Genomic DNA, 17,884 nt, shown 5'->3' on the forward strand with positions numbered 1-17,884 from the left:
AATGAACTACAAACAGCGCATGCTAATTTTAACAAATTTGCTTTAGTTTTAGTTGCTCTCCTTGTTAATATGGACTATAAACAGGCACTATCTATATTAATAGCCATGTTTCAAGGTATATTGATAGTGTTTAATTGTTATAAACAATTTTAAGGTACAAAAGATGGGCAATTAGCTTAGTTAAACTTCATTAGCTTTAGCTTTTAGCTATTGCCTAACGGTTAGAGGTCGGATTGGGCGGTACTTTGGCACGCCTCGTCAGGATAGCTTAATATAGCCTTGTTTTTCCTTTTAATCTACTTTATCAAAACAGCAAAGCTATGAATGCCTTTTTGATAGGTGCATTGCATGGAAAAAATATAGTTTATGAATAGATAGGTGGTTTTGATAAATAGATTACAATGGCATTTTATATTTAATTTAGCTATAATAATTTCAAAGTTAATCATTCCGTTTTTAATCTGGCGGCATTTTTAGATAAGGCACAGGATGCTAATAAGTTTATGCTACAATATGCGTAGAACAACCATGATTCTGTAACTACTAAAATGGCGAGAGTTATTGAATATGCACCTTTCAAAACTTGGCCATTCTGCTGTTAAACATAACCTCACAAGCAAAAAGATTAACAAAAAGAAAGCATTAAGTTCTGTTTCATATGCTTCCTCTGGGTTTATAAACGAAAATTGCCTCAAGCGTTAGTCATAACAGGAGATGCACTTGAGCAATGTGAAATTAATAAACAATATAATTCCCCAAACCAACTGCTAGTGGCTCCACAGTCGGTTGTATGCTGATGCAATTGGTGGCACTGAATTGATGGGTCATTTGCAGCTTTCAGTGCTACGCATGAGCATTAACCAATGGTAGCTATTCTGATGAGTATGAAAAGTGGGATGGACAGACATAGCATGTCTTTAGGTATCTCATTTTTTTCTTATTAAAAAAAAAGACAACAGCAACGTTTCAATCAGCTGATGATTACTTGACATGATAATTATATCATAGAGGATAGAGGTCTAATATGGATTAGATTGAGGTGGGTATGGGTAGTCAGTTTTTTTATATGGTATATAAAGACAAAAACAAGTATTAAAACTAGTCTAAATGGGTTCAGACAGCTATTTTTAGTATTTTTTTTATTATTGTTGTTGTTTTTACTAATGGTAGCATCGTTGATGTGATACAAATTTCATTTAGCAAAAATGCCAGGCAGACTTGCCCTATATGTAGATCCCTGTGGATCCCTGTCCCTGCTTGAGAGCTGTTTAGACATTATACTGTATATTTACAATCTGGTTGTATTTGTTTTCCAGCTGCCAATATTAGCGCAGACATGCTTCCCACTCTTTCTAAGGAGGACTTGCGTGATCTCTTTCCGGGGCCAGAGCACTTTTTCAGAAGAAGAGCCATTTGGAAAGCTACACATGGTGAAAATGAGGTGATACTAAATTTTAATGTTGTGGATACTTGTAATCATGCTGTGATTTATAAAAGTCAGTGAAGCTTTTCTCTTTGGTGCTTGTAGTGTGTGGCTATTCACTTGTAATTTCTGTCAAATTTAAGGGTGAAGAGTCAGACAAGCTTTCACCAGGCACCTACTCTGGAACTTGTGATGCTAGCTATACTCCTACTCCAACCTCTTTATCCAGCCCTTCTTCCTCCTCCACCCCATTCCCATCTTCAAAACCGGGAGACCAACATAGCCCCAGCAGAACTGTACAGCTTGTGAGTCCACAATATGTTGTGTACACAGACACAGAGCTGGAACAGGCAAGAGCTGCCTATTTTGAAAAACAGCGGGCTGGGCAAGAAGGCGGCTTTACACTCTCCAAAGAGCTTCGCTGTCGCTTAATAAGGAATACAGTAACAAGCATGATCGCAATCAAGAGAGCTGCGGGAGATGACTTCCAATATCCATGCAGCCGTGAGATAACTGTGATGGCTAAGCATCTCATTGAGTATTTCCCCATGCTGCAGGACAGATCTGCAGCTAGTGGAGCCAAGTGGGTAGGAGAAAATGATTTATTCTGGATTAATGCTCTTAAAACTTCATTTAATTTTGATTTATGCTACTCTACACAATATGTTTTGTGGGTTTTTTTTTTTCAGGAATCTATTAAGAAGCAGCTTTTGAAAAGGGTCCAGAATGTAACACCCGCTAAAAAGAAGCAGGGTGCCACTCCTTCAAGAAAGAGACGACGAGGCATCAACCTTGACAGCAGCAACAGCAGCAGCCAGGAGACGTCTACTGATGACACAGAGTCCAGTGGTTCAACTTTGATCCTGGAAAAATCAACACAGTCAGGAGGCAGTTCAGAGGCTGAGCAGGTTGACGGTAAGATCACATGTTGAGATTCTGCTTTGATGTTAGTTAATACTAATATTGACAAGGGAATTTTTTTATGTATGCATGTGTATTTTAATAACATCATCTCCTAAACCCTGACTTTAAAACTTGTCAGGTTTATAGTGAGAATCCTTATTTACAACCCTTTTTTCTGACAAGCACCAGAGCTTTGATGCTAGACGGGGAGGCAGTTCAATATTTAACTTAAATTTTTTACAAAAACATTTAAATCTTTACCAGTTATTATTCCTATAAAAATAAGCACTTCTAGGTATTTGTTTATTTAAACTGTAAACAGAAACAGTGATTTGTAATTCTGTTTTAACAGTTGACCATGAAACTACTGACAGCCTACAAAACCAGGCAAGACATTACAAAGTTCTGCAGGAGCTATACAAGTCCAGGCCCAGACCCAACAAGAAGGATGTTGCCCAGCTCCTGGACCTTGAATACCAAGCGAGACGGGCTTACATTGATTCTGATGTCATAAAGGAACAGGACAGACCCACCAAGATTCTTCAGGCATATCCTTGCTTCAGAGAGCTGGATCATGTGAGGTCTTGTTTTGAGTTGGTTTAACGTTTAATAGATTCTAATAGTAAGACATGGCATTTAATTTCATGAGTGACTTGGCCGTAGTCTTGTTTAGCAGACTGTTCCAACAATGCAGCATTTTCATTATTACAAAACTTTATGTGGAAAAATTATGTGATTGTTTTGTCCTGTTAAATATTTAAGCAGTTTAGTCTGCAATTTCAGTTGCACCTTTTCTCCAGAACCTGTTAAAAACTGGAAGATTTTGATTGAAATGTCAATTTTAAAAGATTTTTTCTGTGTCTGAATCAGGTAATGGATGAACTGCAGCGGATCCTCAGTCAAGGAAACTCACACTTCATATCAGAAATGAAGAACCACTGGGGGATCTTTTGTGAGAAGGCCCAGTTTTATGGAGTTTTCAAAAAAGTCATGAGACCTCCAATGGGGAATAAAGGTAATTACATACTTAAACTCACTTGTTCACATGCACTTGGACAGTGCCAGTCATGCGTCACCATGCACATGCAACTTCCACTATTTTGTCACTGGTTTGGCACTTAAGCTGTACAGTATATCTGCAGTAATTAATTGACTTTTCAATAATCTAATGTTGTAATAATAAATTTGTTGTTTAAATAAATATTCTGTGGAAAAAAGGTAGGTAAATGCTAATTTTACCTTCTCAGATATAAATATTTATCTCTTTGACATAAAGATTGAAAAAAACAGGCAAAAAAAAGATTTACAGAATGCCCATTGCAAAACAAAACATAAAAATGGAATATTCCCTTCTTTTGTTCTTTTGAAATCATATTAAACTGAATATATCTTTGGATTGAGGACAGAACAGGATCTTGAAGGACATCAGAGATGGACCTTTAACCCTATTTTTCTAAATTTTATTAACTGAGCAGTTAATCATTACATTAAGAGAATGAGTAGTATATTAAGACTGTTAGCAAATGTGTTTGCTGTGGCATCCTTAAATCCCATGTTGTTTTGTTTATTTTTAATAACTGACTGCAGAAAATAAATTGATGTTGTTTTGTCTTTCACAGTAAAACAAACCATTGCCATGATGAAAGCTTTGCCAGACATGTTCCCATCACCTATCGCTCCCCCCAAGAAGTTAGGACATGCAAGTGAGGCAATGCTTCACATCCTTGAGGTAAGACGTTTATGTATATACGGCAGGTTTTAATTTTTCTTGACCATAGTTTCTAACAGTGATTTTTTTGGGACTGTTTTTCTTTTTCTGTTTCAGTCTGCAGAAGATCCCAACACCTTTCTTCAAACCAGACCTCTCTTTAGCCCTGTGGTGATTGTCTGTGAAACAAACTGTATACTGGCCATTGGAACCATGCCTGTGCTGATCTTCCCAAAGGAGGACATATCTGATGGTGTGATGTATATCATGGCATGTTACTACACCTTTCATCTGACATATCCCAAGTGCATCGCTACACTCCTCTCTGTGCTGCAGACAGAAGTCCTCAAGGACACAATCCACGACCGAGACATGACTTCCTCATATAAAAAAGCTATGGCTGAGTGGAAGAAGTTCACTGCTGAGTAGGCTTGTTCATTAAAACACATGTTGATGTTCCGTCCTGACAAATGTTTAGTGGATGACCTGTTTAGTGTAGATTACACAGCATCCTTGAAGTATGGCCCATTCCTGTGGGAAATTGATAATCTACAGCATTGTTTGCACAGTCATCTTCCTGTTAAGTGTTTTCTTTGGAAGCATTGTGTTTTTGCTATGTAGGCACCTTAAATATAATAAAGAAGTTAAAAGAAACTGAATTTGTATATTAATTTAAGCACACATTTCTTGTATGGTCAGGATCACATCCTGAGTTTTTGCTTTATTTCAAGAAATTTGAGTAAATTATCATACATACTGAGAAAAAATATATTGTTAATCCTTTCCCTTTGCATCAAGAAAAATACTGTTTTTTTAGTATGTCTCTACTGGTTTCAAGAAATATGGTGCTTGCATTATCAAGATTTTGATACTAGCATTTACTTAATTTTAGAAAAAAAAAAAAAACATTTTGGGAAAATGGTTCTTATGTGTGCTATTTGTATAAGTAAAGTTCACTTGAAATTAGTGAGAATATACTAATTTTAAGATATTCTTGGGTTCAACAAGGTTAGATATTTTCACTTGATTTGGAAAACCTCGACAAGCCTGATTTTCTTGTTCTGTTGGCAGATAATTTTTCTTGATTTAAGCAAAAACTACTTTATTTTTGTACTTTTTTTTCTTGTTTCTGAAAGCTGAGTTTTTGCAGTGTAAGGACCGCTCCAGAAAGTCCAACCCAGTTTTCCAGCCTGTGCAACAGGATTCTGTGATCTACAGTATCAAACGCAGCACTGAGATCCAACAGAACCAGGACTGACACTTGGACCAGAATCAGTATTCAACCTAATGTCATTTAACACTTTGACCAGAGCTGTTTCAGTGCTGTGATGAGGTCGGAAGCCGGACTGAAATTTATCAAGATTTCCACTTTCATTTAAAAAGTCATTAAGCTGGTGAAATACAACTTTCTCAATAATCTTGGAAATAAAAGAGAGGTTAGAGACAGGTCTATAGTTGTTCATTATAGAGGCATCTAGAGTCCTTTTCTTTAGGAGTGGCTTAATAGCAACTATCTTTAGTGACTTGGGAAAAATGCCTGATGCCAGTGAGCTATTAACTATCAGTAGGAGATCACTTTCTACTGAGGTAAAAACTGTTTTTAAAAAGTCAGATGGTATCATGTCCAGAGTGCATGTTGTTGATTTCAAATGCCAAACTGTTTCTTGTAGGATTTTTAAATCAACCATTTTAAATTGCGACATAACATCAGAATTATTTTTGGGTTTTAGACACAGACTACTTTTCTTGTGTGACAATATTTAGCCTAATTGTTTTAATTTTTTGGCTAAAAAAGTTGGCAAATTGGTTGCATTTCTCAGTGGAAAGGAGCTCTGGGCTTATCTGTATAGGAGGATTTGTAAGTTTTTCAATCATAGTAAACAGTGCGAGAATTGTTGACATTCCTGTTATTAATTTCAGATAAATGCAGCTCTCTGGCCTTGCACAGCTCATTGTTATAGTTACACAGACTTTGTTTGTACAACTCATAGTGAATTTGAAGTTTATTTTTCTGCCATTTCCGCTAAGTTTTTCTGCATTCTGTTTTTAGACTGGTAACCACAGTGGTGGTTCGAACACCCCGTTCTGTTCCCTGCTTTTTGTTGTTTTAGTTTTTTGTTGTTGTTTTGTTGTTCTGTTTTGGGGTTGTTTTGCTTTCAGTTAGTCAGGCTGTTTATGTTTTCAGTAATGATGCAAAGAAAATTTTGTTGTCTACATTTTTTTAAACATGCTTATTTCCATAGTAAAACTTGACATCAGACAGCCATTTAAATTATCCACTGGGGGTGAAATATAAACTCCAACTATTTTCAACATCACTATATTAAACCCAACTTCACACTCATGCATAACACATGCTTCGAACTTGATGGAAGCTCCAGTTTGGTTCCACATCTTAAATAGCCTGGATAACTGCCGCAGTTTCTCGTTGTGTGGTGTCCGGAACATGGAAAAAAAAAAAAAAAAAGACAAACATTTTACAAAAGTTGCTGATACAGTTCTGTATACTTTCCAAAAACATTAGAAAGAAACCTACTTGTCACTTGCCTGGACAAAATACATGTCCTCCTGCAGTATCTTGTGTCCGTATATCACCAGATATGAAACCAGTCTCAGTATGCACCAGAAATGGTCCAGATTCTTCGAAGACTTCGAAGAGAAATATCCTCTACAGATATGTCTACTTACATTCAAGGAAAACAGAGAAATATCCAGCAGAAAGTACAGCTCTCAGCTTCAGCAGCGCCACAAACTCGACAGCGCCACCGTGTGACATCCCGTTCAAACAATGTATTTTTACAAAAAAAAAAAAAAAAAAAAAGACAGAATAAACTAAAGGTGGTATGCATCTGCAGAAAATACAACGTAATTAATAAATTAATGCATGCGTGTGGTTTTAAATATAGCACTTTCCACTGAAAATAAAGGAAATGCCAACAGAGAAAACGTCACATCAGAACGTCAAAGCCTGGTCAGAATTTCGTAGGATATGTACGAATATCAGTGCATTACTTTTCCTATGAAGTCATTCAAATCATTTGTGAGAGCTGCCTGAAAATTCAGGTGCCTCTTAAATCCCTTCTTAAAATCTTGATGCCTCTCTCCAGTCCATTTCGAATCACAGAAAAAAACCTTACTACTCTGCTCTTCTCTTTTGGTTTCTTTTTGACAAATAGTTGGTATGCGAGAGATTCTAAATGAGCGTTGTCAAAACGTTCATCTTCTAATGTTGCTGCTTCCAAAAAGTGTGCTGTTGTGTGAAATGTTTTGTAAGTCTTTCACTAAAATCTTACTAAGCTCTGCAATGTTTTCATTGTTAACAATAACTTGTCCGGTGTCAATATGAGCAGTCGTCAGGGCTGAAAGCCTTTCCTTTATTTTTTCGATGTCAAATTTTGACATTTTGGCCTTTGTGTTTTGACACAAGGCTCATTAGGAGCGCTAAAACAAGGCTATCTTTCAAATTATGGGTTTTGGAAGACGTGATTGAGTCTCTAGATGCTACAGGACTGGTACTTTTTTTGAGAATGGATGATAATATCGATAATGGAAGCGTTCTCAACTGAAATCTTCTTGTCACTCTTTGTCACATCAGGTAAACTCTGCCAGTCAGTTTTTGCTAAATCTTTTACACTGTGATCCTCACCTTCACAAACTCTGGGTTCATTTTCGGTATAAGTGTGTGGTTTTGACCCTTTAGAGGACTTTGATCCAGGCTTTATATCATCTGATGGCAACCCCTTTTAGAAAAAGATTTTCAATATCTGTGGGGGCACCGTAAACTTTGCTTTGAATCGTTTCTTCTGATGGTTCCCTGAATTTCCAAAGGAAAACTTGCTTCAAGAATTTTACAACTGCATCTTCTGTCATAGAGTATAAAGCTTTAGGGGAATACTTCCTCTGAGTTTTATCTAAAGTCTTTCTCATGTTTAAAATGATTGTATCTGACAGACTTTAATCAGTGGTACAAGTGGTATCTTATAAGAATGCCCAGTCATGAGGTGATCATACATTTTATCTGTTAATTCTTTACAGAATTGCTGAACTTCTTCACAACATTTAATGTTCTCTAATTTTCTAAAGTCTTCTGGTTTTTGTGACTGTTTGATGTTGGACATGAAGGTGTTAAAATCACATTCAAACCTGTCAAAACTCAGTTGACAGGGATCCAGTTTTGTTACAGCGACCAATTTTGTATTACTTGTCATGGTTGAATGTCGGGTCCTGGCTCGGGATATTTGGAAGCAATCCTAGTAAAAGAAATCTGTTTTATCTTCACGTGGGGACCGTTTGACACTCAAAACGAATGTTTCATCTCCAGTCTCAATTTCTTCAGCTCCTCCTTCATGTTGTCAAAGTGATTTTTCACAAATCTCAGGACGCAGGCTTTGTTTATTGATTTGATTTGTTTGTTTTCCAAACGTTGACAGCAGGAAAGAGTGAAAACGTTTTGGATTTTGTTCTGCTACAAGTGCTAAATTTAAGCAAGCTTTAGGCGAGACTCTGCAGAATCCAGCAGGGGTCACGGAATCAAGGATTTGCACATTTCTAACATTGTGTTGGCGATTTCAGCAGCTGCGCTCTGGAAGGAGAGCGCTGGATGAATGACGGGGCAACTGCAGCTCTCTAAGATGTCACTTACACGCTTTGTTAATGCTTTAACAGACTAAAAGTTTTCCACGTTTTCCAATATTGTGTTGACAATTTCAGCAGCCGTGCTCTGTGTGGAAGAAGAGCGCCGGGTGGGTGAAGGGGCATTTCCAGTTTTCTTGGTTTGTGACCATTTCTCCATAATGTTACTTACACCCCCTCCTGCTACACAAACAGGCTCAAGGCTTTCAGTGTTTTTTAATGCTGTTGTGAAAATTTTAGCAAAATTCTGTGCTGAAAGAGATGTTCAGATGGGTGTAGATCTGCGTGTAGCTTCCTCAGTTTGTGACAATCTATCTTGGAGGTTACCTTCATGTGTTGTTACAGATTATGGGGATTTGCTGTGAGGTGATGGAATTGGATTAGAATCACTTAACCTGATGTGTTTTTTTAGACAGGAGTAAAAAAAAGTTTTGAACAGCAACTTCTCAGACATCTACCAGCATGAAAAACCATGCGTCCAAAACGTTTGATATTTGGCGTAAAGCCACCAACATAAACGGCAGGTGTTGGTGGAAGAACAGGTGACTTACCTATTTCTTTAACAACTGAGATCACTTTCTCTTCTATTTCCCTTTTAGCCAGTTTAGTTAGTTCTTGGCCGTCTTTAACATTTTTATGTGTTACATTTAAGACTGTGGAAAAACTTCTAGCTTGATGGACACTGGTTCAGCAAAATGTGTACTTTGTTTAACATTCTCTTCAATCAGTGGAAGTGCGACTTTTAAAAGTATGGCCGATACAGTTTGAATAATCTCTGATATGGGATTTGCAATAACGGCTTCCATTTCTGAATCAATTTTTCCTGTCGCTAACAAGGCCCAATTGGCTGCTGGAACTTTGTCAAAGTGCTTCCTCACTATTGGAATAAAATGAAACTCTCTGATATGCATGAACTTTTCCATTGCCATTTGTCTTCTCTCTCTTGAAAATACTCTGGCGTGTTTGTAAAGCAAGTCTTCTGAAAAGTAAAACGTTGGTACAATCCCTAGGAGTATATTTATGTGCTCTGGAGATATCCTGCATCACACTGACGTCACATTGCGCGAGGATCCTTTAATCCTTTATTGCGTCATATTTCAAACACCTCGTTCTGTTCCCTGCTTTTTGTTGTTTTAGTTTTTTGTTGTTGTTTTTTGGGGCTGTGCAGGGCGGTTGTTTTGCTTTCAGGTAGTCAGGTTGTTTATGTTTTCAGTAATGATGCAAAGAAAATTTTGTTGTCTACATTTTTTTAAACATGCTTATTTCCATAGTAGAACTTGACATCAGACAGCCATTTAAGTTATCCACTGGGGGTGAAATATAAACTCCAACTATTTTCAACATCACTATATTAAACCCAACTTCACACTCATGCATAACACATGCTTCGAACTTGATGGAAGCTCCAGTTTGGTTCCACATCTTAAATAGCCTGGATAACTGCCGCAGTTTCTCGTTGTGTGGTGTCCGGAACATGGAAAAAAAAAAAAAAAAGACAAACATTTTACAAAAGTTGCTGATACAGTTCTGTATACTTTACAAAAACATTAGAAAGAAACCTACTTGTCACTTGCCTGGACAAAATACATGTCCTCCTGCAGTATCTTGTGTCCGTATATCACCAGATATGAAACCAGTCTCAGTATGCACCAGAAATGGTCCAGATTCCTCGAAGACTTCGAAGAGAAATATCCTCTACAGATATGTCTACTTACATTCAAGGAAAACAGAGAAATATCCAGCAGAAAGTACAGCTCTCAGCTTCAGCAGCGCCACAAACTCGACAGCGCCACCGTGTGACATCCTGTTCAAACAATGTATTTTTACAAAAAAAAAAAAAGAAAAAAGACAGAATAAACTAAAGGTGGTATGCATCTGCAGAAAATACAACGTAATTAATAAATTAATGCATGCGTGTGGTTTTAAATATAGCACTTTCCACTGAAAATAAAGGAAATGCCAACAGAGCAAACGTCACATCAAAACGTCAAAGCCTGGTCAGAATTTCGTAGGATATGTACGAATATCAGTGCATTACTTTTCCTATGAAGTCATTCAAATCATTTGTGAGAGCTGCCTGAAAATTCAGATGCCTCTTAAATCCCTTCTTAAAATCTTGATGCCTCTCTCCAGTCCATTTCGAATCACAGAAAAAAACCTTACTACTCTGCTCTTCTCTTTTGGTTTCTTTTTGACAAATAGTTGGTATGCGAGAGATTCTAAATGAGCGTTGTCAAAACGTTCATCTTCTAATGTTGCTGCTTCCAAAAAGTGTGCTGTTGTGTGAAATGTTTTGTAAGTCTTTCACTAAAATCTTACTAAGCTCTGCAATGTTTTCATTGTTAACAATAACTTGTCCGGTGTCAATATGAGCAGTTGTCAGGGCTGAAAGCCTTTCCTTTATTTTTTCGATGTCAAATTTTGACATTTTGGCCTTTGTGTTTTGACACAAGGCTCATTAGGAGCGCAAAAACAAGGCTATCTTTCAAATTATGGGTTTTGGAAGACGTGATTGAGTCTCTAGATGCTACAGGACTGGTACTTTTTTTGAGAATGGATGATAATATCGATAATGGAAGCGTTCTCAACTGAAATCTTCTTGTCACTCTTTGTCACATCAGGTAAACTCTGCCAGTCAGTTTTTGCTAAATCTTTTATACTGTGATCCTCACCTTCACAAACTCTGGGTTCATTTTCGGTATAAGTGTGTGGTTTTGACCCTTTAGAGGACTTTGATCCAGGCTTTATATCATCTGATGGCAACCCCTTTTAGAAAAAGATTTTCAATATCTGTGGGGGCACCGTAAACTTTGCTTTGAATCGTTTCTTCTGATGGTTCCCTGAGTTTCCAAAGGAAAACTTGCTTCAAGAATTTTACAACTGCATCTTCTGTCATAGAGTATAAAGCTTTAGGGGAATACTTCCTCTGAGTTTTATCTAAAGTCTTTCTCATGTTTAAAATGATTGTATCTGACAGACTTTAATCAGTGGTACAAGTGGTATCTTATAAGAATGCCCAGTCATGAGGTGATCATACATTTTATCTGTTAATTCTTTACAGAATTGCTGAACTTCTTCACAACATTTAATGTTCTCTAATTTTCTAAAGTCTTCTGGTTTTTGTGACTGTTTGATGTTGGACATGAAGGTGTTAAAATCACATTCAAACCTGTCAAAACTCAGTTGACAGGGATCCAGTTTTGTTACAGCGACCAATTTTGTATTACTTGTCATGGTTGAATGTCGGGTCCTGGCCCGGGATATTTGGAAGCAATCCTAGTAAAAGAAATCTGTTTTATCTTCACGTGGGGACCGTTTGACACGCAAAACGAATGTTTCATCTCCAGTCTCAATTTCTTCAGCTCCTCCTTCATGTTGTCAAAGTGATTTTTCACAAATCTCAGGACGCAGGCTTTGTTTATTGATTTGATTTGTTTGTTTTCCAAACGTTGACAGCAGGAAAGAGTGAAAACGTTTTGGATTTTTTTCTGCTACAAGTGCTAAATTTAAGCAAGCTTTAGGCGAGACTCTGCAGAATGGAGCAGGGGTCACGGAATCAAGGATTTGCACGTTTCTAACATTGTGTTGGCGATTTCAGCAGCTGCGCTCTGGACGGAGAGCGCTGGATGAATGACGGGGCAACTGCAGCTCTCTAAGATGTCACTTACACGCTTTGTTAATGCTTCAACAGACTAAAAGTTTTCCATGTTTTCCAATATTGTATTGTTAATTTCACTAGCTGCACTCTGTGCTGAAAGAGAGTGCCAGATGGGTGATGGGACACGCACAGTTTCCTCAGTTTGTGACCATTTCTCCATAATGTTACTTACACACACTGTTACTACACAAACAAGCTCACGGCTTTCCACTTTATCCAATATTGTGTTGACAATTTCAGCAGCCGTGCTCTGTGTGGAAGAAGAGCGCCGGGTGGGTGAAGGGGCATTTCTAGTTTTCTTGGTTTGTGACCATTTCTCCATAATGTTACTTACACCCCCTCCTACTACACAAACAGGCTCAAGGCTTTCAGTGTTTTTTAATGCTGTTGTGAAAATTTTAGCAAAATTCTGTGCTGAAAGAGATGTTCGGATGGGTGTAGATCTGCGTGTAGCTTCCTCAGTTTGTGACAATCTATCTTGGAGGTTACCTTCATGTGTTGTTACAGATTATGGGGATTTGCTGTGAGGTGATGGAATTGGATTAGAATCACTTAACCTGATGTGTTTTTTTAAACAGGAGTAAAAAAAAGTTTTGAACAGCAACTTCTCAGACATCTACCAGCATGAAAAACCATGCGTCCAAAACGTTTGATATTTGGCGTAAAGCCACCAACATAAACGGCAGGTGTTGGTGGAAGAACAGGTGACTTACCTATTTCTTTAACAACTGAGATCACTTTCTCTTCTATTTCCCTTTTAGCCAGTTTAGTTAGTTCTTGGCCGTCTTTAACATTTTTGTGTTGCATTTAAGACTGTGGAAAAACTTCTAGCTTGATGGACACTGGTTCAGCAAAATGTGTACTTTGTTTAACATTCTCTTCAATCATTGGAAGTGCGACTTTTAAAAGTATGGCCGATACAGTTTGAATAATCTCTGATATGGGATTTGCAATAACGGCTTCCATTTCTGAATCAATTTTTCCTGTCGCTAACAAGGCCCAATTGGCTGCTGGAACTTTGTCAAAGTGCTTCCTCACTATTGGAATAAAATGAAACTCTCTGATATGCATGAACTTTTCCATTGCCATTTGTCTTCTCTCTCTTGAAAATACTCTGGCGTGTTTGTAAAGCAAGTCTTCTGAAAAGTAAAACGTTGGTACAATCCCTAGGAGTATATTTATGTGCTCTGGAGATATCCTGCATCACACTGACGTCACATTGCGCGAGGATCCTTTAATCCTTTATTGCGTCATATTTCAAACACCTCGTTCTGTTCCCTGCTTTTTGTTGTTTTAGTTTTTTGTTGTTGTTTTTTGGGGCTGTGCAGGGCGGTTGTTTTGCTTTCAGGTAGTCAGGTTGTTTATGTTTTCAGTAATGATGCAAAGAAAATTTTGTTGTCTACATTTTTTTAAACATGCTTATTTCCATAGTAGAACTTGACATCAGACAGCCATTTAAGTTATCCACTGGGGGTGAAATATAAACTCCAACTATTTTCAACATCACTATATTAAACCCAACTTCACACTCATGCATAACACATGCTTCGAACTTGATGGAAGCTCCAGTTTGGTTCCACATCTTAAATAGCCTGGATAACTGCCGCAGTTTCTCGTTGTGTGGTGTCCGGAAGCTGAAAAAGACAAAAAAAAAAAAAAGGCAAACATTTTACAAAAGTTGCTGATACAGTTCTGATGACAAAAAGCACTTGACTCTAGTCAGTGGCTAAACATTCAGTTCTTCTCTGGCACAAAGCTACAGAACTAGCAACAATTATTTACAAGCCTTGTTGGCAATGAAGTTATATAGTATAAGTAAATAGTGCATTTCAAGGAGTCTGACCCACAGAGGGGTCAGCCATACCTTGAAATTGCACAGTGAAATGGTCTTTATGAAGTTCAGGCCGAAAGCAATGCCGAGCAGGTCCTGTAAGATCCAGATCCATCTACAACAATACAACAGCTGTTAGACCTGAGGGGTATTGCGCGAAACCAAGATAAGGGATTAAGCCAGGATATGTTGGTTATCCTGGCTGAATTTAGCCCTAAGTCAGTTGCATGAAAGCAGCTCAAACTAAACCCGGCCAAGTTACTGTGGTGATTTATCCGCTGCAGCTAGCCTGCTCCAGACCAGGCTAACTGCTAAGGCTAAGATTAATCCTAGCGAGTCACCTGCATGTCCAACGTCAATTCTATGAGGAATTAATGTGTTTTACAGCATGTCCATGGTCTTCCTAAGTATGGCGCGTCATTTTAATCATCCAGTATTAAAATATTACATATACAGTCACTGTACATTTAATCGAAATCTGTTCGTAATCGCAACAGCCTTTTTATATGGATTCGAGTTGCAGTATTATTATTCTATTCTATTCTACAGTCATTTAGCAGATGCTTTTATCCAAAGCAACTTACATTTGAGAGTAAGAACAACACAAGCATGAATTCAAACAAGATGGGACGTCATAATTAAGTGTTAGTCAGACCGCTTTTGAGTCCAGTTGGACCCAGGTGCTGTCGTGTAGTGCTAGTGCAGTGCATATAATTTTTTTTTTCTTTTTTTAGTCATTTTATTTAAATACAGGATCACGATTTCATCACACAATATCAGCTTGGTCATAAGTGCATGATTTCATCAGGCCAAGTGTTATATTGCTATGCTAATGAAGACTGCTCGTCAAATTGCTGTCAGAGGTTTTATAAATATGTGTTTTATTGCATTAATTGAGATTACAAAACACAGCGGATGAGGTTACAAAGGTGTATTCAAAGAAATCCGTGACGAGGGCAATGTAGAATATTCAGATCCAACTCCCCTTCACCTGTTCCCCCTTCATAATGGCTTGCCCTTTTTCGGAGGATGTGCTGGATGAGGAAGCCCGCATCCTCAGAAGAGCATTCAGATGTGAACGAGTCTTCAGGGACAGCTCACATCCCCTGGCCTTTGGAGATGACTATGTCATTGAGAGACACAGATTTTCGGTTACTGGATTTCCAGGTCCAGTTTTCTGAGTGTCCGGCGTTTAATCTCAAGATCCAGCTCCATTCCTTGGAGCTTGCTCTTTTTGAGTCAGCTTTTAACATCTGCCAGCTCTATCTCTCTCTCCAGGTGCCCTGAATAAAGCGTTCTGACAGTTTGTGAAGTCTGTAAAGGAAATGTCAGTTAGCACAGCAGGATTTGTGCATAACGTAGATGTACTTTAGCCAATACTCACAATGTTACCAGGCCGCTTAGGAGACTGTGCAGCATCCGGGTCCTGCTACACATTTTCTATTAGCACCACATCACTGACTTCCTATCCTTCATGGAATAAATAAGCAGGCCAATCCCATAAAACTGACATGCCTCAAGCCTTCTGGACTCCACTGACACAGTCTCCTCATCTGCAGACGTGCATTCTGCAGCTGCAGACGTGCCTCCCCCCTGCCGTATACATGCAGCGAGAGGACTCGGATTAAGATTTCACAGAACATACCAAGCCTGTGATTTCGAGACACTGTACTAACCGGATCATCTTCTGGTGGCTCCAAAAGTGTAATTGTGTTCCCAGACACTGCAAGGTTATCCAAAGTCAGACACTATATTATATTTGATTGTGTTCCATGTGCAGTAGAATTGCAGTACTTTGTGTACCTTGTATGAAGTGGACAGTTTCTGTGGCTGGGACAGAGTCAGTTATTGTCCCTCCCTGGATCCCCTCCATCACTGACCTCCCTTTATTTAAATGGAGTGCCAGTTCCTCTGCTGGAGTCACATCCTGGCTTGATGGGCCGCCCCCTGTGCCAGTTCTATAGGCCTTTTTTTTAACTGCTACAATCATACAGACATTGAACATGTCAGCAGACACCTCATCTATTCACCTCATTTGTTCACGGTTATCTACTTTGGAGTCACTTACCAGCCTGCAAAATGTTCCTATATTTAATTTTTTCTTGCTGCCAGATCCTTTTATGGCCAGACAGGTTTGTCCTTTATGAAGGACAGAAAGATAAAATAGATAAAAACGTTACATGAGGAAAATAGATTAAATGACACATTGTGGATAATTGTTTGCACCTAATCATACTCTACATTTCCTGAGTAACATGCACCTGCTTGTCACTCTTAAAGTATACAACAGTTAGTGGATTTGAAAAGTAACTCCTTTAATTGTAGCCTAATTATGACAGTTCCAGTGGAGCACTGTTTATTAATTGTACAGTTTTTGACCACTTACGCATTGAGCCGGTCGGCTATTGTCTGCCAGGCTCTCTCGCGTTCTTTACTTATGGCATTGGTATTGCCTTTTTTCCTTATAATATCCTTAACTTCGTCAGAGAACTCTGTCAGGAGCTGTTGTTCAGAGGCCGTGACGTAGGAGGCGCGACTTTTATCCATTTCCCCATCAGCGATTCTGTGAGCGATCGCGAGGTCTGCTTCAGTATGCCGTGCACACGCACTCATCCCAACTATCTTCACCTGGCTTAACCTAGCCGCACCTTCTCATCCTGGCTCAGCAAACGTGCAATCAATTAAGCCAGGATAGGCCGCGCAAGCTAGGTCAAGCTGGGCTTGCTTAATTATCCTGGATTTCTTTATTCTGGTTTCGTGCAATACCCCTCTAGTGTTATATCTAAGCTTGCATCAATAATAAACATCAATATAGCCTAAGAATGCATTATTTTTATTTTATTTTTATCTCCCATAATACCCATGTATGTACTATATACAGCATCATAAATGTTGTTAGAAGATTAAAAAGAATACAATTTTTTCATTACTACTTTTATTCACATACCAGTTGTGTTTATTCAGTTACATTTAACAGTGTTTAATACTGCAACAGAAATCGTGTTGCAATATCACTACCATTCCTAAAACAATGCTTATTCAACCCAAAAGCACTTTCTGCTCCACCAACAACTCGGGTCCCTGCAGAAGTGGCACAGCCATATCTGAACATGAGGCTTAAACAAATGGAGCGAACAGTGAGTGCTCTTTACCTATCTTCATTTCTGTACACTCCCCAGACCACGGCGATGCTAATGCACACAGCAGCCAGCAGAAGAGACCTCACTGATATGTTATTACGTTGGACAGAGACACTATAAAAAGGCACAAACTTTAACAAACACATCTATAAAACAGATTAGGTTTGTCTGCCTAAATATATGATTATATTATACTCCAATCACTAACCACCAGGGTTGCCAAATTACCACACACAAAGGAACTCCCAAGCAGGCAAACAGAGATCTCTTTGGGGCAGGCAATCTGCCAATAATGCAATCAGTCCACAGGCTGGAGAGCCTGTGGGCCGTAACATGATTGAGACACTAGCTGTGTCCCAATTCAGGGTCTGCACACTTCGAAGTGCGCAGACTACGTAAGCTACAGAGTGTCCTCGTAGTCTACACACTTCGAAGTCTGCTTAACGTTCGTGAAATGGGACAGCCTACCTAGTCTACAAGAATTTCCCATAGCAACAACACAGGACGTTTAATCACTTAAACCTCAGAAATTACTCGTAGGAAATGTCAGTAGACGCTGAACACGGAGCGGCAACACCGACAGTTTAAA

At 38.5% G+C, this 17,884-nt stretch overlaps 1 long non-coding RNA gene across 1 annotated transcript; it reads left to right on the top strand.

The window, feature by feature from the left end:
- The first annotated feature begins 1,426 nt into the window (after positions 1–1,426).
- LOC121632063 lies at positions 1,427–2,197 on the top strand. Its single transcript, XR_006008872.1, has 3 exons — positions 1,427–1,441; positions 1,567–1,728; positions 2,113–2,197. It is a non-coding gene; the product is annotated as an uncharacterized LOC121632063 (long non-coding RNA).
- Positions 2,198–17,884: the final 15,687 nt, after the last annotated feature.

Source organism: Melanotaenia boesemani, chromosome 1 (genome assembly GCF_017639745.1).
Source record: "Melanotaenia boesemani isolate fMelBoe1 chromosome 1, fMelBoe1.pri, whole genome shotgun sequence".
Classification (NCBI taxonomy): Eukaryota; Metazoa; Chordata; class Actinopteri; order Atheriniformes; family Melanotaeniidae; genus Melanotaenia; species Melanotaenia boesemani.